The 18,133-nt window shown below is 38.6% G+C and overlaps 1 protein-coding gene across 2 annotated transcripts in view; it reads left to right on the top strand.

Moving 5' to 3' along the window:
* Positions 1 to 18,133, top strand: part of UNC13C (unc-13 homolog C) — a gene marked incomplete at its 5' end in the record, with an annotated part of 390,158 nt that overhangs the window by 145,625 nt on the left and 226,400 nt on the right. The window lies entirely within an intron of this gene.

Raw genomic sequence — 18,133 nt, 5'->3', positions numbered from 1 at the left:
GGGAATGGATTTTAGTGTGTGAAGACAAGAATCTATGTGCAGTTTGGGATGGTTTGAAAATATTACTATGCATTATACTTAGTATATCAGCACAGAAGTTTCTTGGTTTGTGCTCTGGATATACAGATAAAGAAGAGCTAAGCTGGGAAAATCCATTAAAACAAATTCCTTTTTAATAATGATACTCTAATGAAATGTGTTTAAATGTTGTTTAGATAACTATATATATAATGTTACATTGCCTTTATATTTGTTGGTGTCACCTCATTCATCAATATGATGTATATGGAAAGTATATTCCTGTAACGGCCAGTGTTTGTGTGTGTGTGTGTGTTTGGGTAAGGCAGCAGGCATTAGACTAATATGTTATAATAAAAATATTGTTAATAAATAATAAAATACCAGAATCAAACCCTATCAGGAAAAAAGTTTTACTGTGCATAGAAAAAGCCCCTTTGACTAGAACTGCTTATTACCTAATTTCAAAACTTCCTTTCCTTGCAAATCAATTTCTAAAATCTGCCTGTGTTCATATACTTTGTCTGTGGTTTTTGATTTTTCCTGAGCTATTACCATGTGTTTCACAGACTTCAGAGAGAGAAATCTCTTCTTGGCTTATCTTTCATTAACACAGTGCAAACTAGTCTGATTTTTGTTTAGTATTCAAAAGTTTATTTATAGTTCAATATTAGACCTCAAACTTTGGCTGTGTATAACCTGTGCCTGGTTTTACACTACCTTTATGGCCTTCCATCCTGTAATCCTAGGTTCACCCAGAGAATTGGTGAGTTTCCAGCATGAGTTAGAGCAGCCTCAGGGCTACTCTAACTTAAGCCTGACTGCCCCAAACCCAACCGGTGTTTCCTGCAGCTAGGTATCGCCAGGGTTTGAGATGTCATGGCCATACCTCCTTTCCTTGGCTATGCCACCCCCACTGGGGGTCAGGAGAAGGGGTGGGCTGTAACCACTATAGCTTTGTTACATATCCCAAGGACTCCCTCACATTGGGGGGAATCTTTCACCAGCCAGTTAAGCCAGCTGTGCTGGATGCTGCAGTTTTCTGGCAATGACATCAGTCTGAGTATAGGACCACTCAGTACAATGTATTACCTGTTAGTGTCTAGTAAGGAGTATATCCGTATCTTTCCATTTTTCAGCAGGATTGCTATATGCCACAGTATGATACAATGTACTTAATTATTATTGTCAAAGGCAATTGAGGATTCTGAAAAGTAAATCAAATCTCTGACTTACTTTAGAAAATATAACTGAAAGAGAAATTTATTTCAGGCAAGGTTTTGTTTTTATGATAGTTTTAATATATTCTAGTCAGGCCTGGTGTTACGTTATTATTTGATATTAGCAGATTTTTGTTACATGTATATGAAAAATATTAAGATAGTATTTGCTCTTGTGACATTTGTTACTCTTTCCATATTTTCATAATTTACTAACACTTTATATAACCACATAATAGCATTTCTGCAGAAAATACATCCAAATTGAAGCAAATTATAATAATTTAAAGATCCAGTTTTGAGTTATATCTGTCCATTACCTCTGTTAAGAATGTCATTCAAAACATGACAATAACAAGTATAATATTATCTGGTGAACCTCCATGTACAGTGGTGATACACATTATCTTCTTTATTATGAGAGAACCTCAGAACATTTATCAGTAACACCACAGAATTCTGCAAACCACTCAGGATATTGCAAATACTTGACACTGTATTATAGCAGTGTTTAATCTCTGCCCTTCCTCTTGCCCCCCCCCCCCATTCTAGAGAAAAATAATCTCTACTGGATATTCCCTTTTATATGTAAAATATTGGCACTATTCTTTTTTTTATCCAGGAATAACTTTCCTATGTGAGGTGGATAATATGGGTACCATGTGTCCATATAAAAGAGAAGCTTTATTTTCTCTAAGGTGTAAAGTTTCAGGAGACTAAAGACTACCCAAGAAATTATAAGGAGCCAAATTCCTGTGCACACAAGCTGCCAGAGCCCCTCTCCTCTGTCTTCCTTGACTAGAATCCACTTCTCTACTTGTAAGAACTAACTACAGTATTCTCCCTGTCATGGCTAGGCACCCCTTACTTGTTTATGCCCTCATTACAATATTCTAGCTATTAACTTTATACCAATTTCTCCCATAAATTAAAATACTAGAATTGAGTAATTCACAGTAGACAATTTATTCAAGAAATGTAGCCTTATTTTCTGCTCCACAGAATAGCCACAAGCAGATCAATATTTGTATTTATTCAACAAATATTGTTAATTTTTTACTTCATGGATTGATTGTGAATATTCTAAGACAGGACTTTTGTTGCTTGCTTGTGATTGGTCAGATATGTCACAGTATCGTCTTTATTCCTATTTGGATTATCAAATAAACAATTTGGCATGAATATTCTATGGATGCCCATCACTAAAGTAAATTGTTCATATGTTCATGGGAAAAGGACACAAAAAAGGTCTGAGCAGAGCTAGAATGAATTCATTTAAAACTTGGAATTAAGGCTTGCATTTTTCACCCAGCTCTAATCACTGTAAACAAGTTTGCCTGTGTAGGTTTAAGCTTTGGGCCAAAGTTGGAGTCTGTTTACTTTATTCAAATCTCTACCTCCATCCTTGGAGTGAAAATTCCTTTGTTCCCTCTTTTTTACTGTCTGCTCTCCATACTTCATTCAGTTTGTTGAAATATGCCTTTTCACAACCTAACTGTACATCAGCCATGCTACTGCAGATTGCCTTGTGGATTTTCCAAAGCTCAAGCTGAATAGGACGACTTGTAGTGTGTGCATTTGAAAGACACTTTTATATAGTCAGTGTGATGTGATGGGTTGGATCACAGAAACCCTCTTGAGGGTGCCAACTGATGTGTCAAGACTACTTCTGCCCAGCTTTCCCTGCCAGCTTGGGACTCCAGCACCCTGTCTTGCTGAGCCAGACACTCACTCCAGTCTGCTCCAACACATACCCAGGGTCTGAAACATGTGCCCCAAAGCTGCAGACTAACTGAAGGCAACTTAGGAAGTGTTCCTGTCTTTGACACTCTGATGCCTAACTCCCAGTGGGGTCTAAACCCCAAATAAATCCGTTTTACCCTGTATAAAGCATGTACAGGGTAAACTCATAAATTGTTCCCCTTCTATAACACTGATAGAGAGATATGCACAGCTGTTTGTCTCTCCCCCCCGCCCCAGGTATTAATACATACTTTGGGTTAATTAATAAGTAAAAAGTGATTTTATTAAATACAGAAAGTAGGATTTAAGTGGTTCCAAGTAGTAACAGACAGAACAAAGTGAATTACCAAGCAAAATAAAATAGAACACACAAGTCTATGTCTAAGAAAACTGAATACAGATAAAACCTCCCCCTTAGAGGAATTCCAGTAAACTTCCTTTTACAGACTGCCAGCAATGTCACACCCCCTGTAGTTACTGTCCTTTGTTCCAGTTTCTTTCAGGTATCCTTAGCCTCTCCCCCCCCCTCCCCAAATCTCCTTAGCCAGCTGAAGACAAAATGGAGGGATCTCCCATGGACTTAAATAGACATTCTTATGTGGGTGGAGACCTCTCTCCTATGCAAAGTCCAGCTACAAGATGGAGTTTTGGAGTCTTATGGGCAAGTCACATGTCTATGCATGACTCAGTTTTTACAGGCAGCAGCCATTGCCCACATGGTATCTTGAATGTCTCCAGGAAGACTTCTTATGTGGTTTGGGACCTTCCAACATCCATTGTTCATTAAATGCTGCTTGATTGGGTTCTTAATTTGCACATTCCTTTCTCAAGAAGCTGACTAAATGCTTTAGAAAGGCTATTTAAGAATCAAGCCCATACACAGCCAATATTCATAACTTTGAATACAAAAATGATACATGCATACAAATAGGATTAATAGGTTCAGTAGATCATAACTTTTACAGAGATATGTTACATGGCATATATAGCATAAAATATATTCTAGTTATGTCATATAGAAATTCATAAGCATATTTCCATAAAGCCTTATGGGGTGCACCATCACAGCCAGTTGCTTATTTTATACTCCTCATTATGCCTATTTTGGCTGTCACTAGGCAACAGTATGGTATCAATAAATAGCTTCATTAGATATCTGCTATTCCCTCTAATTTATCCAAATGTTAATTAACCCAAATTAAGCCAACAATGAGGCTTTTTGAAGATCATGATTGCTACCTGGCCAATATGAGTATCCTGGGCACATCACTAGAACTTGGCAGGTCTCTGGTGTTCTTGAAGATTTGCTACAAATATTTGTCACCACAGACCAGGAAGGGAGCTCCAATAAACATTTGTTCAGAGGATTTAATGCTGCTAAGGGGTATATGGAAATAAAGCTGCCATTCTTGGGCTCATAAACCAGATTGTCCCAGAAAATCCTCACTGCTGTACATATTAGCAGATAACAATGAGAAAAATATGAGTAAAAGGAATCACCCCTTCATGCCAAATCATTCTGCTTGTAGGGTAGGACCAATGACCAATTCATGGAGATAGATAGAATGGCAGTCTCCAAACGGGAATTGGGCAAGCTGTTTGATTTTTTTTTTTAAAGTGAACCTGGCCAGCTCTTATATGTTTCAGATTCAGAGCTGATTCAGCCAAAATTTCTGGCAGCTGCTAAACTAAGTGCTGTTCTACTACTGTCATGCTTGACTCTGATGCTGGGGCTCATGCACGTTGATTTGTCCACTAAAAAAGTGATCTGTGGCCCCACGTGAGGCTTACTCATTGTAGGCATCCATGTTTAGGAAATGAACATCTCATCAGAGAGCCTCCTTTCCAGTCCCTCCCACCCCCATTCATCACCAACTTAAATGACTAGATAAAGAATGTAGGTCATCAATGTGACTGAATATATCACAGTCAGATAAAGATGATGAGCATTGCAGGGTAGATTTTCAAAGGCACAAATGACATTGAAAATTACTGGGAGTGAGGCAAGTAACTGCCATTTGTGTCTGAAAATCCCACACTACGTGATTTGACCCCAAAACTTAATGCCTGAAAAGATACAAACATAAAAATCCCAGAGGATTTGGGGTCCTGTGAAAAAATAGCATGTGATTTTATAATCAAAAATTATCATAATGCACAAGGGGGCTAAATTAACCTTACATGGGCAACTTTGTATTTCCTAACTTTTGAGTACTTGATTTTGCAACCTTAACATTATTTTAACATGGGGGAAAGGGAGTGTTGGTTGGTTGGTCTGTGGGGTTTTTTTGGAGCGGGGACAGGGGTTATGTCAGGTTCAACTGAAGAAATCAGTTTTTAAGCTCAATTTGCAAACAGATCTTGCAAGTACTATTAGCATGCCATCCAGTTTTTGTTGATATATTTAACACATATTACAGAGAAAGGATCAAAATCAATGGCAGCCTTTGAAAAGGATAATAGACATGTATGATGGTGCTTTTGAATAGAATATGTTAACAAAGAAAAGGCACATTGTTTTTCTATGCTTTATTCCACATCCAAACAGTCCATAAGGAGGACTTCACCAAATTGAGAAAGAAGGCAAACAAGAACTTTAAACACACCTTTTATTTTTATAAAATAAAATACACAGTCACTCAGTTCTGCTGTTTGCTATGTAGGGGAAACAGTGCTTACCATCAGTGGCAGATTAGCCACTGCTCCAATGGGACCTGTGCCCATGGACCCCAGTCAATTAGGGGGCCCCTGGAAAAATGGGTGCCCCCATACCCTGACCTGCTCTGCCTGCCCAGCACTCCTGCTGGGGAGTGGGGCAAGCTCCCGTGACCCAACCCCACTCCCCAGCAGGAGCACGGTGGAGGGGTTGGGGGGACTGCAGGCAGACAAGGTGGGGAGGCGCCCCCACTTGCTCTGGTCCAGGCCCCACAAACCCCTAATCCGCCTCTGCTTACTATGCATGTGATGGCTGTAAAAGAGAAGAAACAAATAAACACCAAAAAAAAAAAGAAAGGAATTAAAACAGATTATTGAAATGGTCAGCCCTGTTTGAAGAGGACTTTTGCTGCAAAATCCAAAAGAGTTGAATAGATAGTTCATGTTCCTTTGGCAACTTTATGTGCCTTAGGCCCATTATTTTCCCTATTGCTGATATAATAATATAATGGCTGTCCCTTTGTACAACATACCCTTTTCAGGAGGAATAAAATATTTCTCATAAATAAAAATGATCCAGAGTTACACTAATAAGGATTATTTTTTTAAAATAGGGTTATTAACTATCATGCTTCAGGGTATAAGGTAGCCTCTAACTGAGGGGGTGAGGAAGAAACATGCCTTATAGGCAGGTTATCCCATACATGTCTTCAGGTTTTTTAGCACCTTCCTCTGAAACATCTGCTACCAGCTATCATCAGAAACATGATGCTAGATGGACCGTAGGTCTGATCTGGTATAGTAATTCTTATCTCCTTATGAACTGGTTAAGAATTAATCATATAAGAATTGTATGATTTAATCTCTACATGTATATCATCTATACTTGCCATCCAAGATTTAAATTTTAGCACAAAGGCCTGAAGTTTTAGGAGGTTTAATTCTAAGATTACAAGCATGGATTTGTTTTATGCTATACAAAACTTTTTCTTTGACCCAGCTCAATATTTAAATAATCCTATGCTTTATTTCTAAGAGTGTGTACAAAATTCAACAGTAGTGTGCCAGTTGAAGGGAAATGTCTGTTTATATATGTTAATGCTTCTAGTGCTTCCCCACATAAGCCATTCATACAGCCAAGTAGCACATGGGATTTTCATCTGCCTGTGGAAATATGTCCCCGTCTTTCATATAAATCAGTTTTGGTTAATTGAAATGGCATAACACTTGAAAGCACAAAATGTTTAGATAGTGGAATATATTTGGTGCATCATGGTGGTAGAGAAATAATTAGATAAATATTCATAAAAGGAAAAATGTGACTATCCAAATTTTATCCTCTTTCCAAATCATGTGAGTGATAAGTATCATTTATTAAGTACTCTAATGTGTTGCTTGCCACATAACAGCACAATTAATGTAAATACCGGTTTTTTCCCTAACAGAATTAGGGAAGAATAAACTAGTAAAGAAACAGTAGTGTTCTGTTCTGTAAATATAGTTTGAGGTGCATATGACACACAACAAAAGAAAAACAGTTTTTCGCTTTGGAAATTCCAATAAACTCCACCACAATCCATCACTTGGCATCTAGTGGTTTATACTGGTCGCTGTAGTTCCAAGTGAAAAAGTGGACTTTGACTCTTGCATTGCCCAAAAACATAGCTGCTGATTGGAACTAGTTGAAAATTTCTGGCAAGATCTTCAGCTAATGTAAATCATTATATTTATATTGACTTCAGTGGAACTATGTCAATTTATACTAGCTCAGGATCTGATATTTGGAATATAATTTCTGTTAAAATATTTAAATGGATGAGTTTTATTGGATCGTCAGCCAACACTATGCTTGTAAAGTATGTATGAATGTAGAGAGCTCTGTTCATATTTCTTAGTTGAACAGTAATCTTTGTAGATAGCTGATGCTGACAAGGAAATGCCTTACATTTAAAGCACTTTCAGAAGACTACAAAATAGTTAAATCTATTTTTAAAGAATATTGTAAACTAGGAGGTAGAGTTCTCAAGGAGTGCAAAGTACTGCACTTAGTGGTATGTTCTGCATTTCAGCTGAATAAGACTCTTTATCCTGCTTATCTTTATCTAGGGGGCTGGTCTCAAACCAGCAAGAAGCTTTTAACTGAACCAGTGTTGGAGTTCAAATCTCATTCCATTTACTCTAAAATTTAATTCCAAAAATGGGGAAATAAATGATGTATGGTAATTCTAATCCCAGGTAGGACCCAGACACTAAACTATTTTTACACATCACCACGGTTCCAATAACTCCACACCTCACTACGTCAAATTATTACATGAATAAAGGTAATATTTGTTGAATATACTGTTTAGAATTGAAACATCCCTAGTGTATATGCAGATCTAAGACCATTGTTGGTAAACTGAAAATCAGTGTACCCAGACCTAATTGCCTTCCTTTAAGGTGTGTGCACTGATCTAATATTGTGTATAAAACGAGAGGTGGCTTTAGGTGCCTACGAAACCCATTCATGAGAGATCACATCATCTAGCTAAAGCAGATCAAATGTGACCCACGTTTGCCTTCCAACAGGGAAGAAAGGGATTATGTCATTCATTTTGCTTCTTAATCAGTCGTGACTCTGTTTGGTAGAGCTGACTGTCAGTTGATGTTGAGGCTTTCATCTCATTGCTGAGCATGCTGCCTGAAATGTGCATTGTTTGAACGTTATTGTTCTGTAGTTCAGTGGTTCTCAAACATATTTGATTATGCCGCCTTCTTTTTGTCTGTAGTAGTTTACACTCCAGCCCCCACTCCCGGTGCCTGGCCAGCAGCCACTGCTCTCTGGGCACCCAGCTCTGAAGGTAGAGCGGAGAGCGGTGGCTGTTGGCTGGGCTCCCAGCCCTGAAGGCAGCACCACCACCACCAGCCGTGCAAAAGTAAGGGTGGCCTGGTATGGTATTTCCAACCTTACTTCTCTGCTGCTGGCGGCGGTGCTGCTTTCAGATCTGGGGGCCTGTCCAACAGCCGCTGTTCTCAGCCACCCAGCTGTGAACGTGCTCAGTACATTTTTTTTCCTTAAAAGTTCTCTTGCCCACCCAGAATACATTCCATGCTCCCGCGTCGTCGTCCCCTCCTCCCCCCCCCCCCCAGTTTGAGAATCTCTGCAGCAGTTCATAGGTACAACAAGAGTTCCCCTTCTATTGGTCACTCAGTGATATCCTGGATAATGAGCCCCACTCAAACTGATAGCACATGTTGACCCTATTTCATCATTTGCCCATAACTGTGGCTTTGATTCAAGACTCAGTTATCTTCTTTTTCTATGAACATGTGTTTTCCACCATGCTTGGAATCTAAATAGTACCTCTTGCGCTCATGCTAGACTTCAGTCTGCTGTTACATTTTCACTCTGAAGTCTTTCAATTCAAGGAGGGGTTAGAATCTGATTTTCTGATATGATCAAAGGGAAATGCTTTAGACCCAACAAATTGAAGGACAAAAGGAGATAGACAGAAAATACCATTTTTCTTCTACTGGCATTTGTAGAACTCGACTGACAACACCTTGTGTTGGCTTCCATTGGTACTTTTTCTTTCTGATCTTGCCACTGCAGATGGGATCTTCTGTAATTCCTTCAGGTTGTGTCCACAGTGTACTACTCGTTAAAATTCTGCTTGTAACAAGTCTAGACACTGCGTGCTTTTCTTTGTTTATTTTTACTCTGAATTGATTGTTATTAGTAACATGCTTTGAAGCAAACTATGTAGTTGGAAAATTAAACTTCTGGTTTAAAGCCAAAAAATTTGCTTTTTCTCTATACTTTTTAATTGCCTATGGGTAGGATTTTTTCCTCACCATCTGATTTTTAAAATGTTTTTCTCCAGTTACTCTATGCATGTATGTAGGGAGGAGGTAGAGATTTGCTGAGGAAATATTCTTGATCATTTTGCTTGGACTTGGCTTTGCAAAACCTTTCTTTGAATTTACTGTATCATCTGGTTTATATGCCAGTGCTACCCTTTTTTTTTTAAACTAATTTCTTAGGTCCCAATTCAGCAAAGTGCTGCACATATTTTAACTTTCAGCATGCGTAATCCCCCTGACATAATTGGGACCGCTTGCATGCTTAGTGTTAAAGTTTACATTTAGCAATCTGATGATGATTTCTGTTTAAAAGTCTACTTTCACTAATAATAAGTAGACATCAAAAGTAATTCAGGATGGTCTTGCAGGTAAGGCATTAGATTGAGACTTGGGAGATCTGGATTTAGTTCCTGGTTCTGCCACAAACTTCATATGTGACCTTGGGCATGTCACTTAGTCCCTCTGTGCCTCAGTTACCCATCTGTAAAATGGTGGTGATGATGGTGCTTCCTTTCTCTGCCTCACCTCTTCAGGGGACTATTTACAAGGGGAACTGGACACCTTCCCCTTAGACTGTTAGCTCTTCAGACTAGGAACTACCTTCCTATATGTTTGGGGCCCCTATTATGCTAGACAGTACATTCTCAGCTGGAGGCTCTGAGAGCTACTGTAATATAAATAAATTATTCTCTTTTGTATACCAGTGTATACATATTTAAATTGAAGTAACCACTATGATAAAGTGTGCGCATGTGTGCAAGCAAGAGTAAAAGAGAGCTAACGTGATTCTAGAGGGGTAGATCGCTTCATTTTCCTACAAAAATCTACCTTTCTGAATGATACTAGTGGGTTTTTTTACGAGTCAAACTTAAAACGATGCTGCTGGGTTTAGCTTGTATTGTTTGGCTTGTCAGCATAAGTCGGTGTAAAATCAATGTTTCTGTGCATGAAAATGCACCTGAAATTCGGCTGATCTCTGAAAAAAAGTGTGCTTTAAGGGCATACAGACATCTGTTGCTGTCACAGTTGTGATTCAGAGAGAATGTGAAGTTCACCTTTCAGCTTCAATGCACCTAACAAAACTATAGTTTTCGTACAAAGGAAAAACACTTAGTACTTTATCCTCACTGATCATGGCAGGCATTGACAATTAATATGAGAGAACTGATAGTAATCTGATGATGGAAAAAATGTGTATTTTGCTTTTGGGAGACTGTTCAATATAACAGTCCTGTTTATCCCCCTTTAAGTGTGCACTGTTTGTCTGGGTTTTTATACAGAACCGTAAACTCTTTTTTGAGCAAATGGTTATTTGAGGAAAGCTAGGTCAAAGCAATGTGTTTTACATTTTTGTATTGAAGATATTGAGATTTGTGGTGATTCTAAGATGATCTGGCAGCGAGTTCCACCATCATGGGCCGGCTTCCAAGAAAGCTCTGGCTCCAGCTGCCATGAATCTCACTTCTGTGGTTGATAATTCTATTGTTCTAGTGAAATATAGCCATCGAGCTCTGGTGGTCACAATAATTCAGTGAGGACAGTTTGTTCTAGGTAATGAGGAAGTCGCCTTTCTATAGCTTCCTTCGTGGCCTGATACAATATCACTTCTAGGGAAGCCACACACACAAAAAAATTCCCAATAAAATACTGATCTGAACAGATATCTAAATAGTGATTAGTGCCAATATTGTTTAAACCCAGAACAGTCTGGTGAGAGGGTTGTTATGTGCTTGCATGCCTTCATGCATTTCGTTTGCTCACACTTACAATAAATTATTACATGTGTGACAAGATGGCCAATGTTAGCCTGGTGGGTCCTGCGCTTTTCTTGGCGGGGAGCTAAGATGCCACCCCTTGCCCCTGTTCTTGGGGCATGGGGCCCAGGAAGGAGGTAAAGGAGGGAAGCGGGGGAGGGTTCTGGATTTGCTCCTCACTCTGAGCCCCAGCCCCTCTCAACCCCTGCGGGTTCTTACCCTCTTCCCCCTTGGGGGGCGGTACCTGCAGTCCTTAGATGCTGGGGAAGGGAGTCATCCTCCCCTACTGTGCAGGTCCCCCTTATTTCAGTTCCCTGATTTTCCAAGTCTCACAGCACACCTCCAAGTTCCAGTCCTCTCTCCTTCCTCCTCTTCCTCTGTCTGCCTGAAGCAGGGGGTTTTATTAGGTTCCTAACAGGGGCTTAATTGACTCCAGGTGCTCCAATTAACCTGCAGCCACCTTCCCTATTCTATACATGGATGGTGGGAAAAATTCAGTGTTGATATAAGAGTTCTTTGCAAGCTATATTATAACTGTAAAATATTCATTACAAAGGTACATATCACATAATATGTAAACAAAGAGATGAATGATGTGTGAATTATGTCAATCTGAATGAATGTTTTTCTTCTAGTTGTTGTTGTTCTTATTTATTATACTAACCAAGATTATGAAGTATTATATTTAAGAGAATCACCCAAACTGCACGTAAGAGGAAATTGTAAAGGTGACATCATTGAGTCAATGGAGCTATTCTGATTTACATCTGCTGAGGATCTGAGCTGGTCATCTTTATGACAGGTGTAGATTTAAGGATTAGGGCTTAATGGACTAATGGGATGCTTTTATGAAGCGGAGGGGTGAAAAGTTTCTGTCTCTGGACCAACCAGAAGTAGATGCACCTAAGATGACCAGTAAGGAGGCAGGATTGGCAGAAAATGGACTTCCAGGCATGGCAGAGACTGGCAGATTTGGTAAAAGAGTTGCAATATAGCGCTCCCTCAGAGCTACAGCCTTTTTTGTTTACACTGCTGATGACGATCCGATTGGCATTTGCTGCCCTGTCTACCCAATAGATTTTTTTGTCCCTGTTGTAAGGGCTTCCTGGGTACAGAGAGGCGGTGTGGTGTACTGTGCTGTGCTTTCCTTTGCTTTGCTTGAGGAATGAACATGGGACGGGGAGTCAAGAGTTCTAATTACAGCTTTGACACTGATGGCTTGAGTAGGTGAAATGAAGATAATACTTCTTACGCAACTCATAGGAGTGCTGTGAGGATAAATTCATTAATATTCCTGGAAAGCATTTGGAAATTAAGTGCTATGATGCTTAAATGCCAAGACTTATTATTTAGATACTTCAGTAAAGGTGCTTTTGAGGAAGAACAGCCTTGAAAAAATTGATACTGTATTCAAAATACCCTGTTACATCTGCTGTGTTCAATGTAGTCCAATTCACTCCCTTGACCTTGAACTCCAAGGGGGCTGTCAGAGAAATACTTGATCTAATAACTTACCCAAACAACAAAATGTCAACCATTCCTCCACTGCTAGAGAAGATAAATGGATCTCAGTTTAATTACTTGAAAGGATGAACAGAAATTAAAGAGAGAAGAATGGATGGCCCCAGTACAAAGAATTGAATGAACCGACTTTGGAACAAGAGGTTTTTGTACTAGAAATCTTGTCTAAAATGCTACTGTGTGAGATAAGTGCTGGAAGATTTTGAGAGCCAAATTCATTCTCGGAATATTACCACATTGGGAATTATCTATAACCAGAGATTGCTTCTCAATGCCCCGGGGTAGATGAAAAAGACATTCCTGTATCAATCAAGATAGCATTCAGCTCAGTGAAATTAGCAGTAATAAATAAGCGTTCAGACTTCCAGAGATCATTACCATCCATATGAGCTGTTTGAGTTCAACTGCACATTCTTTTCAGAAATAGCAAGGTCTCTTTTCTGGATATAATCTCTGCTGTGCAAGTATGGGAGAAGAAACTGAATACTTAGAAAAATCTTTCACTCAGGAAGACATTCAATTTTTTATTTTTATATCTGTCAAACCGTGGATGCATAATGAAAATTGATGTGTATTTTAAGACTGTGATTTGGGAAGCCATCTGCTGACAAAGAATCAATAGGAAAACCCCCCAAACAAGCAGTGATGATAATTCAACAGAAGACTTTCAAATTTGGTTTAAGGTAGCTTTACAGTTTGTGGTTCGTCTGCTTTGAATCTTGCTTCTCAATAAGTCCTCTATCAGGTCTCTTCAAAGATATGACCCACTAATATATGCAGGCATATTCTATTATTTTATCTTTTCAATGCTAGATACATTACTGAAGGAACTGAATGAGGTTGGGGTTCACTGTAAAGTTAAAGTGACAGTTCTTCCTGCTGACTCTCTCAAAAAGCTGAATAGAACTGGCATCACAGTGCTAGACATTCCATTTTGTCTTATACAGTTGTTTCTATGTTGTTAGATCATTCCACATACCTTTATAATGAATAACTATTTTTACACCTAATATTTATGTTGGGTAAGATGTTGTTGTGTTCTTATTACTTTTCCTCCAGGATTAATAGGTGGATCTGCCTTGTAATGACACTGTAGGCTCTATTATACATGAAAGACAGGAATGTTTAGTCAGGGAGAAATCTTGAAGGGTTTAACTGTTTGAAGGACATTTTTAATATGTTATGTTTGTTTTCCTAACTAGAGTCTATGTTTGTTGCTGCACTGATCAGTAGAACAATATTAACAATATAGGCTCTCAGCTGCTAGCTCTATTTTCTTATTCCTGCTAGCAGGGAAAAACATGCACACTACAATGACTATGGACTTCTCTTGTCTGGTATCAGAAAAGTGGCAGGAGTTAACAGAACTGCTCTGAGATGGTTTCATCCATTTCTCTCAGGCCACTCCCAGAGAGTCATAATGGAGACATACACCACCATCTCCAGAGCCCTCACCTCATCTGTCCACTTCCTATCCTGTTCAATATCTATATAAAGCCACTAACGTAGACTGTGAAATAGAATGAACTAAAATGATTCTAGATATCTGAGATCCAGTTCTTGGGAAAGGGGCAATCGGTCTTACCTATAATATGCTAGTAGCCCGGCCCTCTGTCTTGTTGCTTGATCATCATCAAGGTAGATATAAATCTAAAGTTCAGCTGAATTCTAGTTCTATCATTATTTATTTTAGAATAACAGCATTTTGATTAAGCATTTATTTCAAAAGTTAAGAATTACATCCCCAGAGTATTAGTTTTGTAAAAATAAGACATCTTGGTCAAAGCAAATAACAGCAGAATCTGAGTTCTACTGCAGAAATTGTGGTAAAGAAAATGCTGGGTCTGATCCAAAGCCATCAGTGACTTGACTTCAGTGGATTTTTGATGAGACCCATTATCTGAGAAGGGAAGGACAAAATCAAAACTATACTGAACTGGTTTGGAGACTAGCTTTTTTTAACAAAAACGGTTAAACAAATTAGAGAATGAGGAAAAGACAGAACTATTGAAGACAATGATAATTAAGCCATTTAGATTCTCAGAGTTATGGCTTTCCCCAGAAATTCCATTAACAGAAACAGTACTATAAGAAACAGCAAAAGATCCAGCCAGTGCTTCAAATTTTATTACCTATTTTTTCTGAAATATTTTCAAATCCCAGCTAAATGAGATATTAAAATAATAATTATTAAATGCATTATGTAATGTCTAAATTTAACCTCCACTTAATGATTTTTAAACAGTTGAAAATGGGTTTCTTCTTATGTTTTTTTTTTTAAATTAATGCTATATCTGCTTCATAATTAAAAGAGGGCTATGGATAATTTGCAGTTAACTCACGCATTTAACTCAAAAAAATTAATCGTGACTAATCGCAATTTTAATCACGCTGTTAAACAATAGAATACGAACTGAAATTTATTAAATATTTTTGGATATTCTTCTACATTTTCATATATATCGTATTCTGTGTTGTAATTGAAATCAAAGTGTATATTATTTTTATTAAAAATATTTCCACTCTAAAAATGATAAAAGAAATAGTTTTTTTCAATTAACCTCATACAAGTACTGTGCAATCTCTTTGTCGTGAAAATGCAACTTACAAATGTACTTTTTTTGTTATATAACTGCACTCAAAAACAAAAAAAAGTACAACTTCAGAGCCTATAAGTCCACTCAGTCCTACTTCTTGTTCAGCCAATCGCTAAGACAAACAAGTTTTTTTGCATTTACAGGAGATAATTCTGCCCTCTTCTTATTTACAATGTCACCAGAAAGTGGGAACAGGCATTTGCATGGCACTTTTCATGCCAGATATGCTAAAGATTCATATGGCCCTTCATGCTTTGGCCGCCATTCCAGAGGACATGCTTCCATGCTGATGACGTTCGTTAAAAAAATGTTAATTAAATTTGTGACTGAACTCCTTGAGGGAGAATTGTATGCCTCCTGCTCTGTTTTACCCGCATTCTGCCATATATTCCATGTTATAGCAGTCTCGGATGATGACCCAACGCATGTTGTTCATTTTAAGAACACTTTCACTGCAGATTTGACAAAACGCAAAGAAGGTACCAATGTGAGATTTCTAAAGATACAGTACTTGACCCAAGGTTTAAGAATCTGAAGTGCCTTCCAAAATCTGAGAGGGACAAGGGGTAGAGCATGCTTTGAGAAGTCTTAAAAGAGCAATACTTGGATGCAGAAACTACAGAACCCAAACCACCAAAAAAGAAAAATCAGGCTTCCGCTGGTTGCATCTGACTCAGATGCTGAAAATGAACATGCATTGGTCCACACTGCTTTGGATTGTTACAAGCAGAACTCGTCATCAGCATGGGACCCATGTCCCCTGGAATGGTGGTTGAAGCATGAAGGGACATGTGAATCTTTAACATATCTGGCACGTAAATATCTTGCAGCTCCAGCTACAACAGTGCCATGCAAACACCTGTTCTTACTTTCAGGTGACATTATAAACAAGAAGCGGGCAGCATTATCTCCTGCAAATGTAAACAAACTTGTTTATCTGAGCGATTGGCTGAACAAGAGGCAGGACTTGCAGGCTCTAACATTTTTATATATATTTTTATTTTATATATTTTATTTTATATATATAAAAGGAGTTGTGGGGTTTTTTACATAATTCTACATTTGTAAGTTCTGCTTTCATGATAAAGAGATTGCATTACAGTATTTGTATGAGATGAGATACTATTTCTTTTGTTTTTTTACAGTGCAAAAACACTCGGGCTCTCATCTACCTTGATTACTTCTGTAGAGCGACCGCAACACACACCCAGTCCAGGATTTCCCCCCCAAAAATGTATGATCTGTACTGTTCAGCCCTCTTCTGGACAGTCCAGAGATATCAAGTCCATTGTCCCTCAAAGGAAACAATGCACAACGACTTGACACCTGGAGTTATGGAGTTACCCAGACAATTTAACTTAAACACACTGGATTGGCTTAAACAGTAAAACATATTTATTAACAAAAGAAGATAGGATGTAAAGTGAGTACAAGTAATGAGGCATAAAAGTCAGAAATGGTGTAAAAGAAAAATAAAGATAAAATGCTTCCTAGTGCCTAATTAAAAAAACTATACTTGATTTAAGGTAAAGTCTTTTACCACATCCTTCCAACAGCATTACTGATCAAAATCTTCAGGTCAGGAATCCTCCCCCAAAGTCCAACAGCTGTTTCATCTGTTGTGTTAGGTGCAAAGAGGGTGATGGACAGGGAGAGAGATAACATGGGGTGGTTTTGCCCCTCACATTTATAGTTCAGGTTTCGGAGTAGCAGCCGTGTTAGTCTGTATCCGCAAAAAGAAAAGGAGTACTTGCATCCGATGAAGTGAGCTGTAGCTCACGAAAGCTTATGCTCAGATAAATTTCTTAGTCTCTAAGGTGCCACAAGTACTCCTTTTCTTTTATTTATAGTTAAGTCACCCTTTGAAATACATCTTCTTGAGAGTGATCCCTACATAAAGTTCTTTGCAGCTGAGAGCAAGAAGACATGGAGTCTGGTAGGGGAAAAATTTGCTACATTGTTTGCTAAGATGCAGATCTGTCCCCTTTCCTTGTCAAGTGATGGTCCATCAGCCAGGCGTCAATTTATCCTTTGTCTTTGAGAAATAGGTTTAGCCACTCCCCAGACCTGTATAGTAAACACACTTCAGTCATGATTTCAGCTTATGTTCATAACTTCACATATAATGTTGTTTACATTTCACCATGATATTATTGACCAGAGAGTTATTAGTTTTCAAATGGCATACAAGGCATAGTTTCTACAAAGATTATTAAAATAGGGGTGTATTCCATCACAGAGAGACATCACATCAACTGGGCTTCTGAACTCCTTTGACAGGGGGACACGGCCAAGGAGACCAGCAGAGCCCTGGTGGGCATTCAAGCCCTAGCAAGAGGAAGCTAAGCCTGAGGAGTCTAGTGGAACTCTGGAGGGCATCCAGGCTCCACCCAGGGACAGCAGAGTATGCATGAGCCTAGTTTGAACATATGTGCAAACTGCTGGGTGCTGTGTCTCATTCGGGCTTGATTTTGAAATGGTACTACTACTTGACACCCCAATTCAACTCCTGCTTCTTGTGATTCAAATACAGTATGCTGAAAGGCGATTTGACATTGGCTGAGCACATTATCTTTTCAGGCACATGTCTAGAATCATTCTGGAATATAAGAAGGTTTGCAGGTTCACCCTTTTGCTTAGTGGTTGAGGGATAATGACTTAGTTTGTTTCCAGCTACTCTAGGATTTTCCCATGCAGCTTATATTACAAATTGATAAACTAGCACACTTATTTTATCTATTATAGATATTTCTAAGACACCTGTCACTGTGTTACCTAA

This window comes from Lepidochelys olivacea (genome assembly GCF_965140295.1).
Source record: "Lepidochelys olivacea isolate rLepOli2 genome assembly, chromosome: 10".
NCBI classification, from domain to species: domain Eukaryota; kingdom Metazoa; phylum Chordata; order Testudines; family Cheloniidae; genus Lepidochelys; species Lepidochelys olivacea.
This window is presented reverse-complemented; position numbering and strand designations above follow the sequence as displayed.